Here is a 24,237-nt window from a genome sequence, read left to right on the forward strand (position 1 = left end):
TGATGTCAGAAAGCTGGCTCTGGAATCCTGAGGGCTCCACTATGACACGTGCAAAGTTCCGTCTGAACTTTATATAAGACGGTGCGGCTCAGTCAGTCACTCAGTGTTGCCTGAGAGGGCAACACTGCAACAGCCGGCCGCCAGGCTGTCTTTTTTTTGCACATTTATTTGCCTCCAGGAGGCCACAAGAGGGAGACAAGGGACTGCAAAATGGAAAATAGGCATCCACCAACTTTACAGACAACTTCTCTTTGCTCCTACAACCTCCATCCTTGCACAGTTTGTTATTCTTCCAGGTAACATAGTAACAAATCCAAATTGCTGCTCTCTTTGTAGGCAAGCAAGGGTTTGTTGCAACTGCAATTCTTACTTCTTCTTGGAAATGTAGGGACGACAGTACATTCCATCACATCCATCTAGTGTACACAGGTAGGTCCATTGTGGCGGGCGGGCTGCTTTAATGGCTGTTTGCTGTTCCCCCTACTCCACTCCACTATTTGACTGTGGTGCTGCATCAATCAATCAGTGGCTGGCTCAGGTGCAGCTCTTTAACCTACCTAAAAGGGAGGGCGGAGAGAAGACAAGGAAGGTGAATGAGCTGTTCCAATGTGAAATGCCGGAAACACAGAAACACAGAAGACACACACACACACACACACACACACACACACACACACACACACACACACACACACACACACACACACACACACACAACAAGAGGTGGCAATGTATTAATTAATTGCATTTAATAAATGAGCTCATTATCACACATGACTGTACAAATGCATTGTCCAACAGGTGTTGAAATAATGGGATTAAAAGGGGAGATCCCATCAGAAAGACAAAAACAATAGCAAACACAAATAGCACTTTTGGAATCTGATTTTAGTCAACACATAAGGGAAGGGTGCACCGGTCCTGGAAATACTGCAATACCAGGTCAATGCGTGGAGTGGACAGAGCAAGCTCTATTTCCATCTCCCTGTTCTAAAAATCCATTTAATATATGGTCCCCAGATAGGGGACGTATCAGATATTAAACTGATAAGAACAGATACTACACTTGATCTTAGCCAAAAGGCCGAGAAGCGATAACCCGAGCGGCCCTTGCCTTGCCCGAGCCTGTCCCATACTGCTGTTCACCCCTTGCAGCGATTGATTCAGCCTACTCCTAGGCAATTCCATGGGGCCCTGCAGGCTCACACACATTTACAGCTACTAAGCGGGAGGGAGGTGAATAAAGGCCGGAGAGGAAGCTACACAGGATTTGCTTCTTTTGCTTGCACCACAATGCAGTGCTGAAAGAGGAGGAATCTACATAAAAACGCCTTCCTGGCAACGCCCAAATGCCCTCCTGCCATGCAGATAAACACTGGCAGCGGCAGCAAGTGCATGCCCACAGCCACCCCTTGTTCCTTCACACCTTGTATCAGCTGTAATCCAGTCCAGTCCAGTCCAGTGCTGCCTGCTGAGCAGCACTGACCAACACTGCCTGGGCCCAGGCTTTTATCTATCTCTGAGGCAGGCCCCATTATGATGTCAGAAAGCTGGCTCTGGAATCCTGAGGGCTCCACTATGACACGTGCAAAGTTCCGTCTGAACTTTATATAAGACGGTGCGGCTCAGTCAGTCACTCAGTGTTGCCTGAGAGGGCAACACTGCAACAGCCGGCCGCCAGGCTGTCTTTTTTTTGCACATTTATTTGCCTCCAGGAGGCCACAAGAGGGAGACAAGGGACTGCAAAATGGAAAATAGGCATCCACCAACTTTACAGACAACTTCTCTTTGCTCCTACAACCTCCATCCTTGCACAGTTTGTTATTCTTCCAGGTAACATAGTAACAAATCCAAATTGCTGCTCTCTTTGTAGGCAAGCAAGGGTTTGTTGCAACTGCAATTCTTACTTCTTCTTGGAAATGTAGGGACGACAGTACATTCCATCACATCCATCTAGTGTACACAGGTAGGTCCATTGTGGCGGGCGGGCTGCTTTAATGGCTGTTTGCTGTTCCCCCTACTCCACTCCACTATTTGACTGTGGTGCTGCATCAATCAATCAGTGGCTGGCTCAGGTGCAGCTCTTTAACCTACCTAAAAGGGAGGGCGGAGAGAAGACAAGGAAGGTGAATGAGCTGTTCCAATGTGAAATGCCGGAAACACAGAAACACAGAAGACACACACACACACACACACACACACACACACACACACACACACACACACACACACACACACACACACACACAACAAGAGGTGGCAATGTATTAATTAATTGCATTTAATAAATGAGCTCATTATCACACATGACTGTACAAATGCATTGTCCAACAGGTGTTGAAATAATGGGATTAAAAGGGGAGATCCCATCAGAAAGACAAAAACAATAGCAAACACAAATAGCACTTTTGGAATCTGATTTTAGTCAACACATAAGGGAAGGGTGCACCGGTCCTGGAAATACTGCAATACCAGGTCAATGCGTGGAGTGGACAGAGCAAGCTCTATTTCCATCTCCCTGTTCTAAAAATCCATTTAATATATGGTCCCCAGATAGGGGACGTATCAGATATTAAACTGATAAGAACAGATACTACACTTGATCTTAGCCAAAAGGCCGAGAAGCGATAACCCGAGCGGCCCTTGCCTTGCCCGAGCCTGTCCCATACTGCTGTTCACCCCTTGCAGCGATTGATTCAGCCTACTCCTAGGCAATTCCATGGGGCCCTGCAGGCTCACACACATTTACAGCTACTAAGCGGGAGGGAGGTGAATAAAGGCCGGAGAGGAAGCTACACAGGATTTGCTTCTTTTGCTTGCACCACAATGCAGTGCTGAAAGAGGAGGAATCTACATAAAAACGCCTTCCTGGCAACGCCCAAATGCCCTCCTGCCATGCAGATAAACACTGGCAGCGGCAGCAAGTGCATGCCCACAGCCACCCCTTGTTCCTTCACACCTTGTATCAGCTGTAATCCAGTCCAGTCCAGTCCAGTGCTGCCTGCTGAGCAGCACTGACCAACACTGCCTGGGCCCAGGCTTTTATCTATCTCTGAGGCAGGCCCCATTATGATGTCAGAAAGCTGGCTCTGGAATCCTGAGGGCTCCACTATGACACGTGCAAAGTTCCGTCTGAACTTTATATAAGACGGTGCGGCTCAGTCAGTCACTCAGTGTTGCCTGAGAGGGCAACACTGCAACAGCCGGCCGCCAGGCTGTCTTTTTTTTGCACATTTATTTGCCTCCAGGAGGCCACAAGAGGGAGACAAGGGACTGCAAAATGGAAAATAGGCATCCACCAACTTTACAGACAACTTCTCTTTGCTCCTACAACCTCCATCCTTGCACAGTTTGTTATTCTTCCAGGTAACATAGTAACAAATCCAAATTGCTGCTCTCTTTGTAGGCAAGCAAGGGTTTGTTGCAACTGCAATTCTTACTTCTTCTTGGAAATGTAGGGACGACAGTACATTCCATCACATCCATCTAGTGTACACAGGTAGGTCCATTGTGGCGGGCGGGCTGCTTTAATGGCTGTTTGCTGTTCCCCCTACTCCACTCCACTATTTGACTGTGGTGCTGCATCAATCAATCAGTGGCTGGCTCAGGTGCAGCTCTTTAACCTACCTAAAAGGGAGGGCGGAGAGAAGACAAGGAAGGTGAATGAGCTGTTCCAATGTGAAATGCCGGAAACACAGAAACACAGAAGACACACACACACACACACACACACACACACACACACACACACACACACACACACACACACACACACACACACACACAACAAGAGGTGGCAATGTATTAATTAATTGCATTTAATAAATGAGCTCATTATCACACATGACTGTACAAATGCATTGTCCAACAGGTGTTGAAATAATGGGATTAAAAGGGGAGATCCCATCAGAAAGACAAAAACAATAGCAAACACAAATAGCACTTTTGGAATCTGATTTTAGTCAACACATAAGGGAAGGGTGCACCGGTCCTGGAAATACTGCAATACCAGGTCAATGCGTGGAGTGGACAGAGCAAGCTCTATTTCCATCTCCCTGTTCTAAAAATCCATTTAATATATGGTCCCCAGATAGGGGACGTATCAGATATTAAACTGATAAGAACAGATACTACACTTGATCTTAGCCAAAAGGCCGAGAAGCGATAACCCGAGCGGCCCTTGCCTTGCCCGAGCCTGTCCCATACTGCTGTTCACCCCTTGCAGCGATTGATTCAGCCTACTCCTAGGCAATTCCATGGGGCCCTGCAGGCTCACACACATTTACAGCTACTAAGCGGGAGGGAGGTGAATAAAGGCCGGAGAGGAAGCTACACAGGATTTGCTTCTTTTGCTTGCACCACAATGCAGTGCTGAAAGAGGAGGAATCTACATAAAAACGCCTTCCTGGCAACGCCCAAATGCCCTCCTGCCATGCAGATAAACACTGGCAGCGGCAGCAAGTGCATGCCCACAGCCACCCCTTGTTCCTTCACACCTTGTATCAGCTGTAATCCAGTCCAGTCCAGTCCAGTGCTGCCTGCTGAGCAGCACTGACCAACACTGCCTGGGCCCAGGCTTTTATCTATCTCTGAGGCAGGCCCCATTATGATGTCAGAAAGCTGGCTCTGGAATCCTGAGGGCTCCACTATGACACGTGCAAAGTTCCGTCTGAACTTTATATAAGACGGTGCGGCTCAGTCAGTCACTCAGTGTTGCCTGAGAGGGCAACACTGCAACAGCCGGCCGCCAGGCTGTCTTTTTTTTGCACATTTATTTGCCTCCAGGAGGCCACAAGAGGGAGACAAGGGACTGCAAAATGGAAAATAGGCATCCACCAACTTTACAGACAACTTCTCTTTGCTCCTACAACCTCCATCCTTGCACAGTTTGTTATTCTTCCAGGTAACATAGTAACAAATCCAAATTGCTGCTCTCTTTGTAGGCAAGCAAGGGTTTGTTGCAACTGCAATTCTTACTTCTTCTTGGAAATGTAGGGACGACAGTACATTCCATCACATCCATCTAGTGTACACAGGTAGGTCCATTGTGGCGGGCGGGCTGCTTTAATGGCTGTTTGCTGTTCCCCCTACTCCACTCCACTATTTGACTGTGGTGCTGCATCAATCAATCAGTGGCTGGCTCAGGTGCAGCTCTTTAACCTACCTAAAAGGGAGGGCGGAGAGAAGACAAGGAAGGTGAATGAGCTGTTCCAATGTGAAATGCCGGAAACACAGAAACACAGAAGACACACACACACACACACACACACACACACACACACACACACACACACACACACACACACACACACACACACACACAACAAGAGGTGGCAATGTATTAATTAATTGCATTTAATAAATGAGCTCATTATCACACATGACTGTACAAATGCATTGTCCAACAGGTGTTGAAATAATGGGATTAAAAGGGGAGATCCCATCAGAAAGACAAAAACAATAGCAAACACAAATAGCACTTTTGGAATCTGATTTTAGTCAACACATAAGGGAAGGGTGCACCGGTCCTGGAAATACTGCAATACCAGGTCAATGCGTGGAGTGGACAGAGCAAGCTCTATTTCCATCTCCCTGTTCTAAAAATCCATTTAATATATGGTCCCCAGATAGGGGACGTATCAGATATTAAACTGATAAGAACAGATACTACACTTGATCTTAGCCAAAAGGCCGAGAAGCGATAACCCGAGCGGCCCTTGCCTTGCCCGAGCCTGTCCCATACTGCTGTTCACCCCTTGCAGCGATTGATTCAGCCTACTCCTAGGCAATTCCATGGGGCCCTGCAGGCTCACACACACATTTACAGCTACTAAGCGGGAGGGAGGTGAATAAAGGCCGGAGAGGAAGCTACACAGGATTTGCTTCTTTTGCTTGCACCACAATGCAGTGCTGAAAGAGGAGGAATCTACATAAAAACGCCTTCCTGGCAACGCCCAAATGCCCTCCTGCCATGCAGATAAACACTGGCAGCGGCAGCAAGTGCATGCCCACAGCCACCCCTTGTTCCTTCACACCTTGTATCAGCTGTAATCCAGTCCAGTCCAGTCCAGTGCTGCCTGCTGAGCAGCACTGACCAACACTGCCTGGGCCCAGGCTTTTATCTATCTCTGAGGCAGGCCCCATTATGATGTCAGAAAGCTGGCTCTGGAATCCTGAGGGCTCCACTATGACACGTGCAAAGTTCCGTCTGAACTTTATATAAGACGGTGCGGCTCAGTCAGTCACTCAGTGTTGCCTGAGAGGGCAACACTGCAACAGCCGGCCGCCAGGCTGTCTTTTTTTTGCACATTTATTTGCCTCCAGGAGGCCACAAGAGGGAGACAAGGGACTGCAAAATGGAAAATAGGCATCCACCAACTTTACAGACAACTTCTCTTTGCTCCTACAACCTCCATCCTTGCACAGTTTGTTATTCTTCCAGGTAACATAGTAACAAATCCAAATTGCTGCTCTCTTTGTAGGCAAGCAAGGGTTTGTTGCAACTGCAATTCTTACTTCTTCTTGGAAATGTAGGGACGACAGTACATTCCATCACATCCATCTAGTGTACACAGGTAGGTCCATTGTGGCGGGCGGGCTGCTTTAATGGCTGTTTGCTGTTCCCCCTACTCCACTCCACTATTTGACTGTGGTGCTGCATCAATCAATCAGTGGCTGGCTCAGGTGCAGCTCTTTAACCTACCTAAAAGGGAGGGCGGAGAGAAGACAAGGAAGGTGAATGAGCTGTTCCAATGTGAAATGCCGGAAACACAGAAACACAGAAGACACACACACACACACACACACACACACACACACACACACACACACACACACACACACACACACACACACACACACACACACACACAACAAGAGGTGGCAATGTATTAATTAATTGCATTTAATAAATGAGCTCATTATCACACATGACTGTACAAATGCATTGTCCAACAGGTGTTGAAATAATGGGATTAAAAGGGGAGATCCCATCAGAAAGACAAAAACAATAGCAAACACAAATAGCACTTTTGGAATCTGATTTTAGTCAACACATAAGGGAAGGGTGCACCGGTCCTGGAAATACTGCAATACCAGGTCAATGCGTGGAGTGGACAGAGCAAGCTCTATTTCCATCTCCCTGTTCTAAAAATCCATTTAATATATGGTCCCCAGATAGGGGACGTATCAGATATTAAACTGATAAGAACAGATACTACACTTGATCTTAGCCAAAAGGCCGAGAAGCGATAACCCGAGCGGCCCTTGCCTTGCCCGAGCCTGTCCCATACTGCTGTTCACCCCTTGCAGCGATTGATTCAGCCTACTCCTAGGCAATTCCATGGGGCCCTGCAGGCTCACACACATTTACAGCTACTAAGCGGGAGGGAGGTGAATAAAGGCCGGAGAGGAAGCTACACAGGATTTGCTTCTTTTGCTTGCACCACAATGCAGTGCTGAAAGAGGAGGAATCTACATAAAAACGCCTTCCTGGCAACGCCCAAATGCCCTCCTGCCATGCAGATAAACACTGGCAGCGGCAGCAAGTGCATGCCCACAGCCACCCCTTGTTCCTTCACACCTTGTATCAGCTGTAATCCAGTCCAGTCCAGTCCAGTGCTGCCTGCTGAGCAGCACTGACCAACACTGCCTGGGCCCAGGCTTTTATCTATCTCTGTCTACTGAGGCAGGCCCCATTATGATGTCAGAAAGCTGGCTCTGGAATCCTGAGGGCTCCACTATGACACGTGCAAAGTTCCGTCTGAACTTTATATAAGACGGTGCGGCTCAGTCAGTCACTCAGTGTTGCCTGAGAGGGCAACACTGCAACAGCCGGCCGCCAGGCTGTCTTTTTTTTGCACATTTATTTGCCTCCAGGAGGCCACAAGAGGGAGACAAGGGACTGCAAAATGGAAAATAGGCATCCACCAACTTTACAGACAACTTCTCTTTGCTCCTACAACCTCCATCCTTGCACAGTTTGTTATTCTTCCAGGTAACATAGTAACAAATCCAAATTGCTGCTCTCTTTGTAGGCAAGCAAGGGTTTGTTGCAACTGCAATTCTTACTTCTTCTTGGAAATGTAGGGACGACAGTACATTCCATCACATCCATCTAGTGTACACAGGTAGGTCCATTGTGGCGGGCGGGCTGCTTTAATGGCTGTTTGCTGTTCCCCCCTACTCCACTCCACTATTTGACTGTGGTGCTGCATCAATCAATCAGTGGCTGGCTCAGGTGCAGCTCTTTAACCTACCTAAAAGGGAGGGCGGAGAGAAGACAAGGAAGGTGAATGAGCTGTTCCAATGTGAAATGCCGGAAACACAGAAACACAGAAGACACACACACACACACACACACACACACACACACACACACACACACACACACACACACACACACACACACACCACACAACAAGAGGTGGCAATGTATTAATTAATTGCATTTAATAAATGAGCTCATTATCACACATGACTGTACAAATGCATTGTCCAACAGGTGTTGAAATAATGGGATTAAAAGGGGAGATCCCATCAGAAAGACAAAAACAATAGCAAACACAAATAGCACTTTTGGAATCTGATTTTAGTCAACACATAAGGGAAGGGTGCACCGGTCCTGGAAATACTGCAATACCAGGTCAATGCGTGGAGTGGACAGAGCAAGCTCTATTTCCATCTCCCTGTTCTAAAAATCCATTTAATATATGGTCCCCAGATAGGGGACGTATCAGATATTAAACTGATAAGAACAGATACTACACTTGATCTTAGCCAAAAGGCCGAGAAGCGATAACCCGAGCGGCCCTTGCCTTGCCCGAGCCTGTCCCATACTGCTGTTCACCCCTTGCAGCGATTGATTCAGCCTACTCCTAGGCAATTCCATGGGGCCCTGCAGGCTCACCACACATTTACAGCTACTAAGCGGGAGGGAGGTGAATAAAGGCCGGAGAGGAAGCTACACAGGATTTGCTTCTTTTGCTTGCACCCACAATGCAGTGCTGAAAGAGGAGGAATCTACATAAAAACGCCTTCCTGGCAACGCCCAAATGCCCTCCTGCCATGCAGATAAACACTGGCAGCGGCAGCAAGTGCATGCCCACAGCCACCCCTTGTTCCTTCACACCTTGTATCAGCTGTAATCCAGTCCAGTCCAGTCCAGTGCTGCCTGCTGAGCAGCACTGACCAACACTGCCTGGGCCCAGGCTTTTATCTATCTCTGAGGCAGGCCCCATTATGATGTCAGAAAGCTGGCTCTGGAATCCTGAGGGCTCCACTATGACACGTGCAAAGTTCCGTCTGAACTTTATATAAGACGGTGCGGCTCAGTCAGTCACTCAGTGTTGCCTGAGAGGGCAACACTGCAACAGCCGGCCGCCAGGCTGTCTTTTTTTTGCACATTTATTTGCCTCCAGGGAGGCCACAAGAGGGAGACAAGGGACTGCAAAATGGAAAATAGGCATCCACCAACTTTACAGACAACTTCTCTTTGCTCCTACAACCTCCATCCTTGCACAGTTTGTTATTCTTCCAGGTAACATAGTAACAAATCCAAATTGCTGCTCTCTTTGTAGGCAAGCAAGGGTTTGTTGCAACTGCAATTCTTACTTCTTCTTGGAAATGTAGGGACGACAGTACATTCCATCACATCCATCTAGTGTACACAGGTAGGTCCATTGTGGCGGGCGGGCTGCTTTAATGGCTGTTTGCTGTTCCCCCCTACTCCACTCCACTATTTGACTGTGGTGCTGCATCAATCAATCAGTGGCTGGCTCAGGTGCAGCTCTTTAACCTACCTAAAAGGGAGGGCGGAGAGAAGACAAGGAAGGTGAATGAGCTGTTCCAATGTGAAATGCCGGAAACACAGAAACACAGAAGACACACACACACACACACACACACACACACACACACACACACACACACACACACACACACACACACACACACACACACACAAACAAGAGGTGGCAATGTATTAATTAATTGCATTTAATAAATGAGCTCATTATCACACATGACTGTACAAATGCATTGTCCAACAGGTGTTGAAATAATGGGATTAAAAGGGGAGATCCCATCAGAAAGACAAAAACAATAGCAAACACAAATAGCACTTTTGGAATCTGATTTTAGTCAACACATAAGGGAAGGGTGCACCGGTCCTGGAAATACTGCAATACCAGGTCAATGCGTGGAGTGGACAGAGCAAGCTCTATTTCCATCTCCCTGTTCTAAAAATCCATTTAATATATGGTCCCCAGATAGGGGACGTATCAGATATTAAACTGATAAGAACAGATACTACACTTGATCTTAGCCAAAAGGCCGAGAAGCGATAACCCGAGCGGCCCTTGCCTTGCCCGAGCCTGTCCCATACTGCTGTTCACCCCTTGCAGCGATTGATTCAGCCTACTCCTAGGCAATTCCATGGGGCCCTGCAGGCTCACACACATTTACAGCTACTAAGCGGGAGGGAGGTGAATAAAGGCCGGAGAGGAAGCTACACAGGATTTGCTTCTTTTGCTTGCACCACAATGCAGTGCTGAAAGAGGAGGAATCTACATAAAAACGCCTTCCTGGCAACGCCCAAATGCCCTCCTGCCATGCAGATAAACACTGGCAAGCGGCAGCAAGTGCATGCCCACAGCCACCCCTTGTTCCTTCACACCTTGTATCAGCTGTAATCCAGTCCAGTCCAGTCCAGTGCTGCCTGCTGAGCAGCACTGACCAACACTGCCTGGGCCCAGGCTTTTATCTATCTCTGAGGCAGGCCCCATTATGATGTCAGAAAGCTGGCTCTGGAATCCTGAGGGCTCCACTATGACACGTGCAAAGTTCCGTCTGAACTTTATATAAGACGGTGCGGCTCAGTCAGTCACTCAGTGTTGCCTGAGAGGGCAACACTGCAACAGCCGGCCGCCAGGCTGTCTTTTTTTTGCACATTTATTTGCCTCCAGGAGGCCACAAGAGGGAGACAAGGGACTGCAAAATGGAAAATAGGCATCCACCAACTTTACAGACAACTTCTCTTTGCTCCTACAACCTCCATCCTTGCACAGTTTGTTATTCTTCCAGGTAACATAGTAACAAATCCAAATTGCTGCTCTCTTTGTAGGCAAGCAAGGGTTTGTTGCAACTGCAATTCTTACTTCTTCTTGGAAATGTAGGGACGACAGTACATTCCATCACATCCATCTAGTGTACACAGGTAGGTCCATTGTGGCGGGCGGGCTGCTTTAATGGCTGTTTGCTGTTCCCCCTACTCCACTCCACTATTTGACTGTGGTGCTGCATCAATCAATCAGTGGCTGGCTCAGGTGCAGCTCTTTAACCTACCTAAAAGGGAGGGCGGAGAGAAGACAAGGAAGGTGAATGAGCTGTTCCAATGTGAAATGCCGGAAACACAGAAACACAGAAGACACACACACACACACACACACACACACACACACACAACAAGAGGTGGCAATGTATTAATTAATTGCATTTAATAAATGAGCTCATTATCACACATGACTGTACAAATGCATTGTCCAACAGGTGTTGAAATAATGGGATTAAAAGGGGAGATCCCATCAGAAAGACAAAAACAATAGCAAACACAAATAGCACTTTTGGAATCTGATTTTAGTCAACACATAAGGGAAGGGTGCACCGGTCCTGGAAATACTGCAATACCAGGTCAATGCGTGGAGTGGACAGAGCAAGCTCTATTTCCATCTCCCTGTTCTAAAAATCCATTTAATATATGGTCCCCAGATAGGGGACGTATCAGATATTAAACTGATAAGAACAGATACTACACTTGATCTTAGCCAAAAGGCCGAGAAGCGATAACCCGAGCGGCCCTTGCCTTGCCCGAGCCTGTCCCATACTGCTGTTCACCCCTTGCAGCGATTGATTCAGCCTACTCCTAGGCAATTCCATGGGGCCCTGCAGGCTCACACACATTTACAGCTACTAAGCGGGAGGGAGGTGAATAAAGGCCGGAGAGGAAGCTACACAGGATTTGCTTCTTTTGCTTGCACCACAATGCAGTGCTGAAAGAGGAGGAATCTACATAAAAACGCCTTCCTGGCAACGCCCAAATGCCCTCCTGCCATGCAGATAAACACTGGCAGCGGCAGCAAGTGCATGCCCACAGCCACCCCTTGTTCCTTCACACCTTGTATCAGCTGTAATCCAGTCCAGTCCAGTCCAGTGCTGCCTGCTGAGCAGCACTGACCAACACTGCCTGGGCCCAGGCTTTTATCTATCTCTGAGGCAGGCCCCATTATGATGTCAGAAAGCTGGCTCTGGAATCCTGAGGGCTCCACTATGACACGTGCAAAGTTCCGTCTGAACTTTATATAAGACGGTGCGGCTCAGTCAGTCACTCAGTGTTGCCTGAGAGGGCAACACTGCAACAGCCGGCCGCCAGGCTGTCTTTTTTTTGCACATTTATTTGCCTCCAGGAGGCCACAAGAGGGAGACAAGGGACTGCAAAATGGAAAATAGGCATCCACCAACTTTACAGACAACTTCTCTTTGCTCCTACAACCTCCATCCTTGCACAGTTTGTTATTCTTCCAGGTAACATAGTAACAAATCCAAATTGCTGCTCTCTTTGTAGGCAAGCAAGGGTTTGTTGCAACTGCAATTCTTACTTCTTCTTGGAAATGTAGGGACGACAGTACATTCCATCACATCCATCTAGTGTACACAGGTAGGTCCATTGTGGCGGGCGGGCTGCTTTAATGGCTGTTTGCTGTTCCCCCTACTCCACTCCACTATTTGACTGTGGTGCTGCATCAATCAATCAGTGGCTGGCTCAGGTGCAGCTCTTTAACCTACCTAAAAGGGAGGGCGGAGAGAAGACAAGGAAGGTGAATGAGCTGTTCCAATGTGAAATGCCGGAAACACAGAAACACAGAAGACACACACACACACACACACACACACACACACACACACACACACACACACACACACACACACACACACACACACAACAAGAGGTGGCAATGTATTAATTAATTGCATTTAATAAATGAGCTCATTATCACACATGACTGTACAAATGCATTGTCCAACAGGTGTTGAAATAATGGGATTAAAAGGGGAGATCCCATCAGAAAGACAAAAACAATAGCAAACACAAATAGCACTTTTGGAATCTGATTTTAGTCAACACATAAGGGAAGGGTGCACCGGTCCTGGAAATACTGCAATACCAGGTCAATGCGTGGAGTGGACAGAGCAAGCTCTATTTCCATCTCCCTGTTCTAAAAATCCATTTAATATATGGTCCCCAGATAGGGGACGTATCAGATATTAAACTGATAAGAACAGATACTACACTTGATCTTAGCCAAAAGGCCGAGAAGCGATAACCCGAGCGGCCCTTGCCTTGCCCGAGCCTGTCCCATACTGCTGTTCACCCCTTGCAGCGATTGATTCAGCCTACTCCTAGGCAATTCCATGGGGCCCTGCAGGCTCACACACATTTACAGCTACTAAGCGGGAGGGAGGTGAATAAAGGCCGGAGAGGAAGCTACACAGGATTTGCTTCTTTTGCTTGCACCACAATGCAGTGCTGAAAGAGGAGGAATCTACATAAAAACGCCTTCCTGGCAACGCCCAAATGCCCTCCTGCCATGCAGATAAACACTGGCAGCGGCAGCAAGTGCATGCCCACAGCCACCCCTTGTTCCTTCACACCTTGTATCAGCTGTAATCCAGTCCAGTCCAGTCCAGTGCTGCCTGCTGAGCAGCACTGACCAACACTGCCTGGGCCCAGGCTTTTATCTATCTCTGAGGCAGGCCCCATTATGATGTCAGAAAGCTGGCTCTGGAATCCTGAGGGCTCCACTATGACACGTGCAAAGTTCCGTCTGAACTTTATATAAGACGGTGCGGCTCAGTCAGTCACTCAGTGTTGCCTGAGAGGGCAACACTGCAACAGCCGGCCGCCAGGCTGTCTTTTTTTTGCACATTTATTTGCCTCCAGGAGGCCACAAGAGGGAGACAAGGGACTGCAAAATGGAAAATAGGCATCCACCAACTTTACAGACAACTTCTCTTTGCTCCTACAACCTCCATCCTTGCACAGTTTGTTATTCTTCCAGGTAACATAGTAACAAATCCAAATTGCTGCTCTCTTTGTAGGCAAGCAAGGGTTTGTTGCAACTGCAATTCTTACTTCTTCTTGGAAATGTAGGGACGACAGTACATTCCATCACATCCATCTAGTGTACACAGGTAGGTCCATTGTGGCGGGCGGGCTGCTTTAATGGCTGTTTGCTGTTCCCCCTACTCCACTCCACTATTTGACTGTGGTGCTGCATCAATCAATCAGTGGCTGGCTCAGGTGCAGCTCTTTAACCTACCTAAAAGGGAGGGCGGAGAGAAGACAAGGAAGGTGAATGAGCTGTTCCAATGTGAAATGCCGGAAACACAGAAACACAGAAGACACACACACACACACACACACACACACACACACACAACAAGAGGTGGCAATGTATTAATTAATTGCATTTAATAAATGAGCTCATTATCACACATGACTGTACAAATGCATTGTCCAACAGGTGTTGAAATAATGGGATTAAAAGGGGAGATCCCATCAGAAAGACAAAAACAATAGCAAACACAAATAGCACTTTTGGAATCTGATTTTAGTCAACACATAAGGGAAGGGTGCACCGGTCCTGGAAATACTGCAATACCAGGTCAATGCGTGGAGTGGACAGAGCAAGCTCTATTTCCATCTCCCTGTTCTAAAAATCCATTTAATATATGGTCCCCAGATAGGGGACGTATCAGATATTAAACTGATAAGAACAGATACTACACTTGATCTTAGCCAAAAGGCCGAGAAGCGATAACCCGAGCGGCCCTTGCCTTGCCCGAGCCTGTCCCATACTGCTGTTCACCCCTTGCAGCGATTGATTCAGCCTACTCCTAGGCAATTCCATGGGGCCCTGCAGGCTCACACACATTTACAGCTACTAAGCGGGAGGGAGGTGAATAAAGGCCGGAGAGGAAGCTACACAGGATTTGCTTCTTTTGCTTGCACCACAATGCAGTGCTGAAAGAGGAGGAATCTACATAAAAACGCCTTCCTGGCAACGCCCAAATGCCCTCCTGCCATGCAGATAAACACTGGCAGCGGCAGCAAGTGCATGCCCACAGCCACCCCTTGTTCCTTCACACCTTGTATCAGCTGTAATCCAGTCCAGTCCAGTCCAGTGCTGCCTGCTGAGCAGCACTGACCAACACTGCCTGGGCCCAGGCTTTTATCTATCTCTGAGGCAGGCCCCATTATGATGTCAGAAAGCTGGCTCTGGAATCCTGAGGGCTCCACTATGACACGTGCAAAGTTCCGTCTGAACTTTATATAAGACGGTGCGGCTCAGTCAGTCACTCAGTGTTGCCTGAGAGGGCAACACTGCAACAGCCGGCCGCCAGGCTGTCTTTTTTTTGCACATTTATTTGCCTCCAGGAGGCCACAAGAGGGAGACAAGGGACTGCAAAATGGAAAATAGGCATCCACCAACTTTACAGACAACTTCTCTTTGCTCCTACAACCTCCATCCTTGCACAGTTTGTTATTCTTCCAGGTAACATAGTAACAAATCCAAATTGCTGCTCTCTTTGTAGGCAAGCAAGGGTTTGTTGCAACTGCAATTCTTACTTCTTCTTGGAAATGTAGGGACGACAGTACATTCCATCACATCCATCTAGTGTACACAGGTAGGTCCATTGTGGCGGGCGGGCTGCTTTAATGGCTGTTTGCTGTTCCCCCTACTCCACTCCACTATTTGACTGTGGTGCTGCATCAATCAATCAGTGGCTGGCTCAGGTGCAGCTCTTTAACCTACCTAAAAGGGAGGGCGGAGAGAAGACAAGGAAGGTGAATGAGCTGTTCCAATGTGAAATGCCGGAAACACAGAAACACAGAAGACACACACACACACACACACACACACACACACACACACACACACACACACACACACACACACACACACACACACAACAAGAGGTGGCAATGTATTAATTAATTGCATTTAATAAATGAGCTCATTATCACACATGACTGTACAAATGCATTGTCCAACAGGTGTTGAAATAATGGGATTAAAAGGGGAGATCCCATCAGAAAGACAAAAACAATAGCAAACACAAATAGCACTTTTGGAATCTGATTTTAGTCAACACATAAGGGAAGGGTGCACCGGTCCTGGAAATACTGCAATACCAGGTCAATGCGTGGAGTGGACAGAGCAAGCTCTATTTCCATCTCCCTGTTCTAAAAATCCATTTAATATATGGTCCCCAGATAGGGGACGTATCAGATATTAAACTGATAAGAACAGATACTACACTTGATCTTAGCCAAAAGGCCGAGAAGCGATAACCCGAGCGGCCCTTGCCTTGCCCGAGCCTGTCCCATACTGCTGTTCACCCCTTGCAGCGATTGATTCAGCCTACTCCTAGGCAATTCCATGGGGCCCTGCAGGCTCACACACATTTACAGCTACTAAGCGGGAGGGAGGTGAATAAAGGCCGGAGAGGAAGCTACACAGGATTTGCTTCTTTTGCTTGCACCACAATGCAGTGCTGAAAGAGGAGGAATCTACATAAAAACGCCTTCCTGGCAACGCCCAAATGCCCTCCTGCCATGCAGATAAACACTGGCAGCGGCAGCAAGTGCATGCCCACAGCCACCCCTTGTTCCTTCACACCTTGTATCAGCTGTAATCCAGTCCAGTCCAGTCCAGTGCTGCCTGCTGAGCAGCACTGACCAACACTGCCTGGGCCCAGGCTTTTATCTATCTCTGAGGCAGGCCCCATTATGATGTCAGAAAGCTGGCTCTGGAATCCTGAGGGCTCCACTATGACACGTGCAAAGTTCCGTCTGAACTTTATATAAGACGGTGCGGCTCAGTCAGTCACTCAGTGTTGCCTGAGAGGGCAACACTGCAACAGCCGGCCGCCAGGCTGTCTTTTTTTTGCACATTTATTTGCCTCCAGGAGGCCACAAGAGGGAGACAAGGGACTGCAAAATGGAAAATAGGCATCCACCAACTTTACAGACAACTTCTCTTTGCTCCTACAACCTCCATCCTTGCACAGTTTGTTATTCTTCCAGGTAACATAGTAACAAATCCAAATTGCTGCTCTCTTTGTAGGCAAGCAAGGGTTTGTTGCAACTGCAATTCTTACTTCTTCTTGGAAATGTAGGGACGACAGTACATTCCATCACATCCATCTAGTGTACACAGGTAGGTCCATTGTGGCGGGCGGGCTGCTTTAATGGCTGTTTGCTGTTCCCCCTACTCCACTCCACTATTTGACTGTGGTGCTGCATCAATCAATCAGTGGCTGGCTCAGGTGCAGCTCTTTAACCTACCTAAAAGGGAGGGCGGAGAGAAGACAAGGAAGGTGAATGAGCTGTTCCAATGTGAAATGCCGGAAACACAGAAACACAGAAGACACACACACACACACACACACACACACACACACACACACACACACACACACACACACACACACACACACACACACACACAACAAGAGGTGGCAATGTATTAATTAATTGCATTTAATAAATGAGCTCATTATCACACATGACTGTACAAATGCATTGTCCAACAGGTGTTGAAATAATGGGATTAAAAGGGGAGATCCCATCAGAAAGACAAAAACAATAGCAAACACAAATAGCACTTTTGGAATCTGATTTTAGTCAACACATAAGGGAAGGGTGCACCGGTCCTGGAAATACTGCAATACCAGGTCAATGCGTGGAGTGGACAGAGCAAGCTCTATTTCCATCTCCCTGTTCTAAAAATCCATTTAATATATGGTCCCCAGATAGGGGACGTATCAGATATTAAACTGATAAGAACAGATAAGGTTTCAACAAAGTTTTTTATTGGCAAAAATATTATATTTTACAGACTTTTTTTTAAAATTGAAACCACAAGATAAAATCAATGGCATAATACATAAATATTCATACATTTAAATGAATACAAAAGTAATAATAATAAGACCAGTAATACAGATGTTATAATAAAAGTACAGAACAATAGCAGGATAAAATTTATACAGGGCATAAAAGACATAAAAGAATAAAACCATTTTTATTTACAATGTTATGGTATTCCACATTTGCAAACACCACATGGATGTTGCTTCTTTTACCCCTAGCTGCTTTTTGTCCCTAAGATAATAAATGTACATTTCACTTAGGGCATATTTGACACAATTTTTAACATCAATAAAATCATGTTTAAAAAGCAGAATGTTCCTAACCTTCCAGATGGCATTCTTAAAACAGTTTAAAATGATCCAACAGACCATTTGCTGTTTAAAACTTGGGCAGTTAAAAAGACCATAAAACACGTATTCAAATTTAAGATCTTTAAGACCGCAGGCCCATTTCAACAATGGGCCTACCTTCCTCCAAACCTCCTGTGCATATGGGCAGTTCCAAAACAGGTGCATTACCGTCTCGTCGTCACCACACCTGTCTCTCGGGCACTTGGCTCTCGCCACCAGTCCTCGCCTATGCTGGAATTCACGAGTAGGGAGGCACTGGTGAACGATTGCCCAGGCAAGGTCCTTGTGCACATTTGCCATAAATTTCCCGAAAACGTTCCGCCACACCACCTTGGACCTTGCCTGTGAGAAATTTGAAACTGCCAGTGTATCCTCCTGCCGCCTACAGGAGAGTGACACTTTTTTCTGGTCCCCCAATATGTCAGGCTCCAATTCTTGGAGACCTAGGAGCCTGACAGTTTTTTCGAGCACCGCATATTGTTTTGGGGGACACAGAAGCACAGGAGAATTCAAAGGGACACGAAACCATCGTTTAAAAATCATGCCCGTAGCGTACTTTAAAAAGTAGCTAAAAATACCATCAGAATTATACATTTTAAAACAGAAGCAAAAGTATTTAATGTAAAAGAAGTTAAAAAGGTTAGGAACATCTCTCCCGCCATTGTCCTTACATCTGTACATAAAATCACGTTTTAGTTTTTCCATTTTGGAACCCCATAAAAACATAAAACAGATCCTGGTCACTTTTTTAATATATAAAATTGTTGGAGGGAAAACCATAGCTACATAAAGCATTATGGGTAATAAAACAGATTTAATTATTAAAACTTTTCCCTCCATGGTGAGATTTCTCAAATTCCACATTAAAACCTTTTTTTCCATTTTGGCAATTACTGAATCCCAATTGGGTCTCCCATCGTTTTCTTGATTAAAAACAATTCCTAAAATTTTTATCTGATCCTGCTGCATGTTAACTCCTGGTGTCACAGAGGAATCCCATACACCAGTATAAAAACAGTCACATTTATCAACGTTTAATTTAAAACCAGAGGCTTCACAAAAAAAGCCGGTGTTCCTCAATGCCCTTCTCATAGAAGCGGCGTCTGGGCATAGGATGGTGGCGTCATCCATATAGCCTAGGATTTTTACCTGGTTCCCCCTTCCTCCAGGTATGGGCACGCCTCTGATGACTTTATCATCTCTTATTAGGGTGAACAGAGGTTCAATGGCACAAATAAAAAGGAGCGGAGACAACGGGCACCCCTGTTTCACCCCTGATAAAAGAGGAACACCTTTAGTTAAAAATCCGTTGATAGAAATTTGGCTAAAACAGGATCGATATAAAAGCTTAATACGTGTTAAAATAATTTCAGGAACAGCCATCTTTTTAAGAACCATAAAAAGATATTCATGGGAGACCCGGTCAAAAGCCTTCTCGAAATCTAAGGATAAAATAGCAAGGCTTTGACCCCTTTCTTTAAAATACCAAATGATGTCACGTAAAATATTCAGGGACTCAGTAATTGACCTCCCAGGTACCCCACATACCTGGTTTGGATGGATTAATTTATGAATAAAAGGTTTAAAACGGATTGTTATTAGTTTAGCTAAAATTTTACAATCAACGTTTAAAAGAGTAATAGGGCGCCAGTTTTTTAACTGGTCCTTCTCACCTTTTTTAAAAATTAAGGACACAATCCCCCTCCTCCAGGAAGGGGGCAGCTCTTCAGTAATAAAAACTTCCTTATACAATAAAAACATGTCATTCTTTAAAATTTCCCAAAAAGCATGATAAAATTCGATGGGCAGACCATCTTCCCCAGGAGCTTTCCCATTAGAAAAACTTTTAAAAGCAAATAAAAGTTCCTCCAAGGTAATATTACGGGATAAAACTTCCTGGTCTAAAATATCTAGCTTGGCATCAAGGGAATTAAGAACATGTTCTAAAAAGGAAGGATCAATATTTTTCTTGTTAAAAAGAGATTGGTAGAAATTAAAAGCAGAATTTAAAATGCCGACCATAGTGGTTTCTCCTTCAAGGTTTAAAATGACATCTCGTTTATCCATTACCTTTTTGAAGAAGAACCGGGAACACTTCTCGCCATCCTCGAGGTACTTTACATGTGAATTAAAAATTATTTGTTTCCCTTTCTCTTCTATGGCATGTTTTATTTCAGCTTTAAGATTTAAAATATCATCATCAACATCCATACCAATCTCCTTCAATTTAAAAAGTACATGTAAACGTTTATTAAGAACATAAAACCATTGTTTTTTCTCTTTTGCTTTCTTCTTACCTGCTCGAATAAAAAAAGCTCTGATTTTGGGTTTAATGCCCTCCCACCAGTGTAGCATAGGCTGACTGGGCGCTCTATGGGACTGCCAACACTGGTAGGTCCGCACAAACTCCTCTTTAATGATGGGGTCCTCCAGGAGTGTGGTGTTTAGTCTCCAGGGACCCCTACAAGCTTTTTGCTCTCCCTCTAGCTCCAGGTGCACCGAAAGGAGCTTGTGATCAGATAAAATATTTGTTAAAAGCAAACATTTTTTGGGAATAAAACTATTAGAAGTGAAAATAAAATCAATTCTGGAGCTCACTCTTCCATTGGACCAGGTGGGGCCTGGGTCCGCAGGCAAGAGTTCCCTCCAGCAATCTTTCAATTTAAAATCACCAATAAAATTCTTGAGCAGGTAAGAAGTACGGTCAATTTTTCGATTAAAATCCCCACCCTGCCGGTGTTCTCCATCACGTACACAGTTAAAATCACCACCCACCAGCAGGGGGGTAGACCCAACACAAAACAATGGTAAAATCTCTAATAGTTCTGCCCTCTCCTGTTTGGTAGGAGGGGCATAAACGTTTAAAACACGAATTAAAATTCCATTAAAAAGCAAATGTATTAAAATAGCTCTGCCGGGCATGATTTCAGTCACTGTTTGGATGGAGATAAAACGACCTCGGCAGAGCAATCCAACCCCCGCAGAGCGACAGTCATTTCCACCAGACCAGACTGAGGGGCCTAGTTTCCAGTCCATCTTTAAATCTTGATATTCCAAGTCATTAGGGATTCCACATTCTTGAAGCAGGCAAAGGTCAAAGTCCACAGTCTCTAAAAATGAAAATAAAGCAGTCCTGCGGACAGGGCTCTTTAGGGACCTCACATTTAGTGAGGCGACTTTGATAGGAACCAACATAGTCTTAGTTGAGGTCAGAGTCCGAACCAGAAGAGTCGTACTCGGAGATCAGCTGCGAGTCTGGACCCCCTTTTTGAGGGGTCAATAAATCTTGGATGTTGGTAGGGTCAGAGCCAGATACGTGGGCGGCTCCAACCCCCACACTGCTCTCATCCGAACTCCGATAGGCAGCTTTCCTCCGAACTCCGGACTCCTCTTCCTCTCGCTGTCTCTTTGCAGAATGGCTCCTATCCATCTCCTCGAAGTCGCTCTCACCCATCTCTGGCCCCTGGCTGAAGATATCGCTGATGTCCTTACTGGGCAGCTGCACAGGGGCCTGTGAGGTCCCATCACTCTTGGCAACCTTTGCCTGCTTACGGGGAGCCTTCATCGCAAGCCCCTCCACAACCGCAGTGGAGGAACTTTGCTCCGACCCCCCCGTTGACCGGTAATGGTCAAAACGAGGCTCCAATCCAGCATATTTTAGGGTTTTCTTAATGGAGCCCTCGTCTGACACAGAGTGTCTCCGCTCCATGCCCACACTCTTGGGACAGGCGTCAGGTCCTACTGCAGAACCTACGGAGCCACGACGCCTGTCGCTAACCACTGCCTCAACAGGGTCCACTGCAGGCGGAGCAGAGGACCTGTTTGCAGAGGTGCCGGTCAACTTATGTCCAGCAGAGTCAGAATTCCTCCTGCTCTGCCTGGACCCGGTGGAATCCCTATGGCCGTCCCTCGAGGCTGACATCGGTGGGCCCCCCGATGGAGCTGTGAAGGACTTTGGCCTGGACCCCTCAGTCGTCAATGCTCGTTTTGGGGCATTACCAGCGGCGTCTGCACATGTTGCAAACTGCCGCTCTGGCCCTGGTCTGGGTGGCCCAGATTTCGCTCTGCGGGGGCAATCTTTAAAAGCATGCCCAGTCATGCCGCACAGATTGCACAACACCTCGGAACTGCATTTTGCCGCCACGTGTCCAACCTGGCCACACCTGTTACACTGCACCACATGGGGCCGGTCACAATGTTCTCTGGTGTGGCCATATCTCAAGCAGTTCCGGCAGGCTATTGGCATCTGGGGGTAAAATAAGAATCCTCGATTCTTCCCAATGGCAAAGTTCTGGGGTGGGTGATGTAAGCCTCCAATGCCATTGGGATCCTGGCGGAACTTCACCCAATATTTCCTTTTGCCGTTCCAGAAGCTCTGGGTGTTCAAGATTTTGTGTGAGAAGCGGACCTCCCTGCAGTAACGACTGAGGAAGGTTTCAATGTCACACTCTGAGACAAATGGACTGAACATGCACATCACGAGCGGGACTTCTTCCTCCCCGTAGAGGAATAAAAAGTTCAGTCCATTTAGCCGCTCCTCACTCTGGTCCGCATCAGACAATCTTTTGTGCATGTTGTCGCAACATGCCGCGGCCGTAAAGGATATGGTGTACCGACCGCGGCTTTCCTGGTCATTGAGACACAGGATGTCCGCCCGCTTGAGCCCCAGGAAGTCCAGCAGAATCACCTCCACAATGAAGCGAAGGTTCTTCCGCTGGCGATGGCCTTCTTCCACCTCGATGCGGACGGACTGGCGCAACCGGGTGTCCCCGGATGCAAATCCAAATGTAAATGGCATTTTCAGTGCCTGGGGGCTAAGCCTGTCCCTTATAGCAGCAAGGGCTCAGATTCCACAATTAAGTGGAACCCTCCCCCAAGGCCAAGGATTAGGGTACCCCAGACACCTACGAAGCCCGATAAACGCCCTCGGAACGCTCTTAGAAAAACGCCTCAAGGCCGGTTGACCTCTTGGGTAAGGCGCGATCGCAACTCGTTGTCCGGGGGCTAAGCCCACTCCCCAAATAGCAGCAAGGGGGTGAAGTCTCTCTGTGAAAAGAGACGATCCCCCAAGGCCAAGGAGCAGGGTACCCCGGACACCTCCCAACAAAACCAGATGCAGAAATACTACACCTGATCTTGCCAAAAGGCCGAGAAGCGATAACCCGAGCGGCCCTTGCCTTGCCCGAGCCTGTCCCATACTGCTGTTCACCCCTTGCAGCGATTGATTCAGCCTACTCCTAGGCAATTCCATGGGGCCCTGCAGGCTCACACACATTTACAGCTACTAAGCGGGAGGGAGGTGAATAAAGGCCGGAGAGGAAGCTACACAGGATTTGCTTCTTTTGCTTGCACCACAATGCAGTGCTGAAAGAGGAGGAATCTACATAAAAACGCCTTCCTGGCAACGCCCAAATGCCCTCCTGCCATGCAGATAAACACTGGCAGCGGCAGCAAGTGCATGCCCACAGCCACCCCTTGTTCCTTCACACCTTGTATCAGCTGTAATCCAGTCCAGTCCAGTCCAGTGCTGCCTGCTGAGCAGCACTGACCAACACTGCCTGGGCCCAGGCTTTTATCTATCTCTGAGGCAGGCCCCATTATGATGTCAGAAAGCTGGCTCTGGAATCCTGAGGGCTCCACTATGACACGTGCAAAGTTCCGTCTGAACTTTATATAAGACGGTGCGGCTCAGTCAGTCACTCAGTGTTGCCTGAGAGGGCAACACTGCAACAGCCGGCCGCCAGGCTGTCTTTTTTTTGCACATTTATTTGCCTCCAGGAGGCCACAAGAGGGAGACAAGGGACTGCAAAATGGAAAATAGGCATCCACCAACTTTACAGACAACTTCTCTTTGCTCCTACAACCTCCATCCTTGCACAGTTTGTTATTCTT

General features: G+C 47.0%; 12 non-coding genes across 12 annotated transcripts; all 12 read right to left on the reverse strand.

The window, feature by feature from the left end:
* Nucleotides 1-905: 905 nt before the first annotated feature.
* Nucleotides 906-1,096, reverse strand: LOC142709400 (U2 spliceosomal RNA). Its single transcript, XR_012868981.1, has one exon. It is a non-coding gene; the product is annotated as a U2 spliceosomal RNA (small nuclear RNA).
* A 1,342-nt stretch (nt 1,097-2,438) lies between these two features.
* LOC142709401 (U2 spliceosomal RNA) lies at nt 2,439-2,629 on the reverse strand. The gene has a single exon (XR_012868982.1). It is a non-coding gene; the product is annotated as a U2 spliceosomal RNA (small nuclear RNA).
* Nucleotides 2,630-3,975: 1,346 nt separating this feature from the next.
* On the reverse strand, nt 3,976-4,166 carry LOC142709402 (U2 spliceosomal RNA). The gene has a single exon (XR_012868983.1). It is a non-coding gene; the product is annotated as a U2 spliceosomal RNA (small nuclear RNA).
* Nucleotides 4,167-5,512: 1,346 nt separating this feature from the next.
* On the reverse strand, nt 5,513-5,703 carry LOC142709403 (U2 spliceosomal RNA). The gene has a single exon (XR_012868984.1). It is a non-coding gene; the product is annotated as a U2 spliceosomal RNA (small nuclear RNA).
* A 1,358-nt stretch (nt 5,704-7,061) lies between these two features.
* On the reverse strand, nt 7,062-7,252 carry LOC142709405 (U2 spliceosomal RNA). The gene has a single exon (XR_012868986.1). It is a non-coding gene; the product is annotated as a U2 spliceosomal RNA (small nuclear RNA).
* A 1,355-nt stretch (nt 7,253-8,607) lies between these two features.
* LOC142709406 (U2 spliceosomal RNA) lies at nt 8,608-8,798 on the reverse strand. Its single transcript, XR_012868987.1, has one exon. It is a non-coding gene; the product is annotated as a U2 spliceosomal RNA (small nuclear RNA).
* Nucleotides 8,799-10,153: 1,355 nt separating this feature from the next.
* LOC142709407 (U2 spliceosomal RNA) lies at nt 10,154-10,344 on the reverse strand. Its single transcript, XR_012868988.1, has one exon. It is a non-coding gene; the product is annotated as a U2 spliceosomal RNA (small nuclear RNA).
* Nucleotides 10,345-11,651: 1,307 nt separating this feature from the next.
* LOC142709408 (U2 spliceosomal RNA) lies at nt 11,652-11,842 on the reverse strand. Its single transcript, XR_012868989.1, has one exon. It is a non-coding gene; the product is annotated as a U2 spliceosomal RNA (small nuclear RNA).
* Nucleotides 11,843-13,186: 1,344 nt separating this feature from the next.
* Nucleotides 13,187-13,377, reverse strand: LOC142709410 (U2 spliceosomal RNA). The gene has a single exon (XR_012868990.1). It is a non-coding gene; the product is annotated as a U2 spliceosomal RNA (small nuclear RNA).
* A 1,306-nt stretch (nt 13,378-14,683) lies between these two features.
* Nucleotides 14,684-14,874, reverse strand: LOC142709411 (U2 spliceosomal RNA). The gene has a single exon (XR_012868991.1). It is a non-coding gene; the product is annotated as a U2 spliceosomal RNA (small nuclear RNA).
* Nucleotides 14,875-16,218: 1,344 nt separating this feature from the next.
* LOC142709412 (U2 spliceosomal RNA) lies at nt 16,219-16,409 on the reverse strand. The gene has a single exon (XR_012868992.1). It is a non-coding gene; the product is annotated as a U2 spliceosomal RNA (small nuclear RNA).
* Nucleotides 16,410-17,759: 1,350 nt separating this feature from the next.
* Nucleotides 17,760-17,951, reverse strand: LOC142709423 (U2 spliceosomal RNA). Its single transcript, XR_012869002.1, has one exon. It is a non-coding gene; the product is annotated as a U2 spliceosomal RNA (small nuclear RNA).
* Between the last annotated feature and the right edge of the window lie 6,286 nt (nt 17,952-24,237).

Source organism: Rhinoderma darwinii, unplaced genomic scaffold (genome assembly GCF_050947455.1).
Source record: "Rhinoderma darwinii isolate aRhiDar2 unplaced genomic scaffold, aRhiDar2.hap1 Scaffold_4067, whole genome shotgun sequence".
In the NCBI taxonomy this organism is placed as follows: Eukaryota; Metazoa; Chordata; class Amphibia; order Anura; family Rhinodermatidae; genus Rhinoderma; species Rhinoderma darwinii.